General features: G+C 47.0%; 1 protein-coding gene across 3 annotated transcripts in view; it reads left to right on the top strand.

The window, feature by feature from the left end:
* Window positions 1–227: 227 nt before the first annotated feature.
* Window positions 228–4,523, top strand: part of ZNF217 (zinc finger protein 217) — a 27,199-nt gene continuing 22,903 nt past the window's right edge. The window contains exon 1 of one of the 3 annotated variants that reach the window (XM_042045104.1): window positions 228–328. The gene's annotated coding sequence lies outside the window, so the exon portion shown is untranslated. Of the gene's footprint in view, window positions 329–833; window positions 980–1,192; window positions 1,409–4,523 lie in introns of those variants that run through there. The other 2 variants (XM_042045095.1, XM_042045112.1) reach the window with 2 other exon arrangements.

The following is a 4,523-nucleotide window of genomic DNA, read 5'->3' as shown; positions in this document are numbered from 1 at the left end:
AGTCCCAGGGCTCTGCCACGCTCCATGGGCAGAAGTTTCTCCTCACGATGGGCCGCGTTCTGCTCCGCGTCCATCGCCCCTTGTCCCGCCTGAGGGACGGCGCGTGGCCACCGATGGGCGTGGCCTCGGGGGCGTGGCCAGCGTTGATTGAAACGCGCGGGGCGCGTGGCCAGCGAAGGCCCCGCCCCGTTCTGGGCGTGCCCCCGGCGCGGGGCGGGCCCGTGGCGGGGGCGTGGCCCGGGGCTGCCCGAGCAACAGCTGCCGCGGAGCCGTTTACAAACAGTGCCCCGAGCGCGGCGCGGCCGCTCCCCCGCGGCGCCTCGGTCAGGTGAGGCAGGGCTGGGGGGCACCTGCCGGGGGCTCCGGGCCCCCTCCTCCTCCTCCTCCTCCTCACCTTCCTCCGCCCCACCGGGGGCACCTGCGGGAGGCGCAGCCCCGTCCCTCGGGCGGCCTCTGCCGTGAGGGGCCGGTTGTGCGAGTGAGCGCGGGGGGGCCGCTGCCGCCGGGATGTCCGAAGGGTATGGGGCGCACCCCCCCTGCACCGGTTGGAAGCGGGGCTTAGAGCCCCCCCGTCCCCGCGCTGTCCCGGCGGCCGTGGGGGACAGGAGGAGGAGGAGGAAGGGCAGCGCGGGGCCGGGGGGGCGGAGGAAGGTCCAGGTGTGTGTGGCCGCGCCGGCCCCGCCCGCGGCCGCAGGTAGCGGCCCCTCCCGCCGCCCCCTCCCCAGCGCGGGGCGGGCGGAGCGGCGGCGGCGGCCGGAGCCCTTCCCCAGCTCCCTCCCACCCCAAAGTTCGCGCTGGCCCCGCGCTCCCGCTGCCGCCGCGCCGCCGCCGCCCCCGGGACGGGGCCGCGCTGCCGTTGAACACCTGGGGGGTCGCTCGGGCCCCCCCGAGGCGCCGGGCCGGGGCCGGGGTGGGGGTGTGCAGCGACAAGAGACTATTTCTTTGTGAGTCAAAGATGTTCCTGGAAGAAGGATTTGTAGTAAGTGGCTCATGGGGCGGGGGGGTGGGGGGTGTTAATGAAAAGTTTATTGATCCGTTTTGCCAGTTTTTGTTTCATTTACCTTTGTCTTTCCAAGACCGAAGCCTTCCCGGTCATTTATTTAGCATCGTGTTTCTTTTTTTTTTTTTCCTTTTTTTTTTTAAAGGGGAATAGGAAGTTTAGAAAATAAATAAATAAGCCTCAACTGACTTCTCAAGCAACAAAAGAGGTTGCCAGGCGAGGACAATAAAATTCTAGAATATCCACAGATTGGATTTCATTCCTGTTCCGTGATACCCCCTGGACTTTCTGTTTTGGGGTGTGAGGCCTTTTTTGTTTGTTTGTCTCCCACACAGAAAACCTGCACCCAAAGTAAGATCTGTATGTTCTCTAATGAGCCATCCCATAAAATGTGCTGTGTGACTCCCAGTAAGTATTTGAATTGAAGTGTAATAGTTTTGAAGTGGTGGGGAACAAAAATCTTTCTGTTGGGTTATTGATCTGCTGATGAAAGGCGTTTGAATGTGAAAAGGGTTTAGTTTAGGGGGGTTGTGTGTTTAAAGGGGTTTTTTTTAAGGCAACTTTTTTTTTTTTTTTCATTTTTGAAATGACCTTGAGAGCTTTAAAACTACATCAGTTTCTACCAGTGGGTTTGAGGGGGAGGCAGGAGCAGAAGAATCTAGTGAAAATCGAAAATAGAAATAGGAACTGAAGTATAGCTGCAGTGAAATATTTTCTTATAGAAGTATGTGAAAAGGGAAGTTTTTGTAAGAATGTGTGAAAAAGAAGAGAGGGAAATAACGCAGTTTCAGATGCGGGAGGGGGGGAGAGAAGGGAGCATATCATTCTTCACATTTTATTAGGCCGTGAAATGCAGGAGTGATATGATCTGGAAGACACAGAAATAAAACGCCTAACTACAAGTTGAATAGCAGGCATTGACTTGCTGACCAATGCTTCCATGCTTGGTGGGGGCTGGTTCTGTGGCTGCAAAGGTATCAGAGCACAGGGCTATGACAATGGCTTGCAAATGCTTTAACGCCATGTTTTATTGCTCTTAGGAGCTCTTATTAACTGGAGGTTTGGGAATACGACTTAGACTTTAATTTGGGATGTCCACACTGAGGTTTCAGCCTTTCCTTGGATAATAGAAAAGGACAGTTGCAAATAAGTAGGATAAACTGCATTCTTTGGCAGAGGGGGAGGGAAGAGGGAGAGGGTAGGGTGGAGGAGGGTTTTTTTTTCTTCCCCTTTACTAGTTCTGTAACTGAGTCAATATTTTAAGATCTGTAGCAGGAATGTGGCTTTGTGATCACTGATCTTTCTGCAACGTGTTTTTTTTTAATGAGCAATCTCGTCATGCTGAGCAAAATACTTGGATTTTCGATCTCACAGCTCTTTCCTGACACCAGCATCTGAGTTTTCAAGTTTAGCCTTTAAGTTTTTCAGGGTGGTGAATATGAAAAACAAATAACTTTAGAACCATGGTTATTACAGTGGTTATTGATTGGCTTGGCCTCCAGCCAAGCAACTCTTCTGCATGCACCAGAGTTGCTGATTTAAATTCTGTGGATTCGTTCTCATATGTTAGTCTTTTTTAATCTTTAAACAGCATATATGGCAATTTAGGAGCAGTAGTTCAGTTTTTAGTTAAGGTTGTTCAATTATGTCTTCATCGCTTTGGAGTTGGTTGAATGACTTGACATGAGATTAAGCACAACAAAAGAAAAGGCAGGGGAACAACAGCTGCCTTCCAGTACCAGAGCTCCAGATTCTGAGCAGTTCAGCATTTTACCTTTTACTATTACGTGGTGTCAGGTTTAAATGTGAATATTTCTATTCGCCTTTACAAGAAGCTCAGGCTTGCTGATAACACATCAGCCACTCAAAGCCTGGATGTTCGTGTTTTGGGGGTTGTTTGCCTGCTGCATTTTGAAGAAAATGATCTGAGGATCTGATACTGAGGGGTGAATTGATCTCATTAACTTTTAAGACAAAAGTAGCAAACAGTCCCCACTAGTTAGTACTTGTTTAGTTACTGTGTGGTAAGAACTTTAAGGTGTGTCCTTAATGGCAACTGACGATTCTTGCAGCGAAGCCTTGTTTATTTTAGGTAGATGTTTTATACAGAATTTCCAGTGGGACAAATTACTCTACTGACTGCACTTACTTACTCTTTCTGAAGGCTGACTGTGAGCATAAGAGAATAATTTTGCCATGCTGCAATCAGGATATATTTAAAAATTGAAGCCATTAAGTTTTGCTGTGTATTTTAAGGCTTTTCCTACTTCCTTTGTTTAAACATTCTCAAACAGTGCATATCATCGATGAGTTTAAAGCATTCATATGGCACTGTTGGGGCCAAATTTAAAATTTAAATGAATACCGACGTTCTTGTTGATCAAAATAGAAAAAGCATTTCTTTAAATAAGTGGATGTTTTCTGGTTTTGAGTGTGGTAAGGAGGCTGTATTGGTATCTTGTAAACAAAGTTTCATATTAAGTAGTCTTTAGAGAATGGCTTCCAGGCTTTGCATTGGAGAATTTCTTTTTTTCCCTCTTTAAGTGAATAATGTTTTTTGGTTTTGCTTTGTTTTGGTGGAGGGATGGGGAGAGCAAGATTTAGGGTAGGGGCTAGAAGGAGAGGGAGATAATAAACTTTTGCACCTTTTTATCAGACTGTCTTACACAAAAGGCTGCTTGATTCTGGTTTCCCCTTTCATTAGATCACACTCCAAAAATTCCTTTTTGAGCACTTATTTCTAACCTTCAGAAAGATCTTCTCTTACCACTGTGTTTTCATTTAGAACTATGTTGATAGATTAATATGATATTTTATACAAAGTGCTAAGTTATTACTGTGATCAGGGGAAAATTATTTTAAAAAGGAACTGTGGGTTTCACTTAGACTTTCAAAACAGTGATTACAGTAAACTTTTAGTTACAAAAAAATCTGAGAGTTTGCAATTAAGAAGCTCTGGGGAAGTGTTAAGTAAATTTTAACTTCCCTTTGTTCTTTGGGACTTTCTGTTGTCCCAGCTCTTTCTAACCTGAATCTTGATTGGGAATGCATTGTCCTAGGAAAAGAGTCCATCCAGTGTATATGTAAATACACTCCCTCTTTCCTGTGTTATGAAATGCTGGCATATGGAAAGAGCAGCCCCCCTTTCCCCAAGGTAAAATGGGCTGAGCTTTCTTTTCTTTGCAAGAAGCTGAAAGAAGAGTTTGACCTTTGAACTCAGCCTCACATTTCCACGCTGCTTTCAGGATGATTAAATAACCAAGGATATTTGCCTGTGTCTTATGCTTATTTATCTCACTTCCAATGTTGTAATACGTAACTGTTGAGGTATTGTCTTTAAATATAGCAGGACAGTGCTTTGGGTTGCAGTAGGGCTGCCATGTGCCAGCTCAGCTCTCACTGGGGAGACTCTGCATTTACAGCCCCCCTCAGAGACTTCCCACATCTCATATCTGCATTATTTGCAAATGGCTTTTTACTTTCAACCGACTTTGGGGCATTTCTGATTACTTCCCCCCCCTTT

The sequence above is a fragment of the Corvus kubaryi genome, unplaced genomic scaffold (genome assembly GCF_017639235.1).
Source record: "Corvus kubaryi isolate FWS band 111438036 unplaced genomic scaffold, C.kubaryi_AGA036_p1.0 134, whole genome shotgun sequence".
Classification (NCBI taxonomy): domain Eukaryota; kingdom Metazoa; phylum Chordata; class Aves; order Passeriformes; family Corvidae; genus Corvus; species Corvus kubaryi.
Note: the sequence above shows the minus strand (reverse complement) of the source record. Positions and strands in the feature narration are given on the sequence as shown.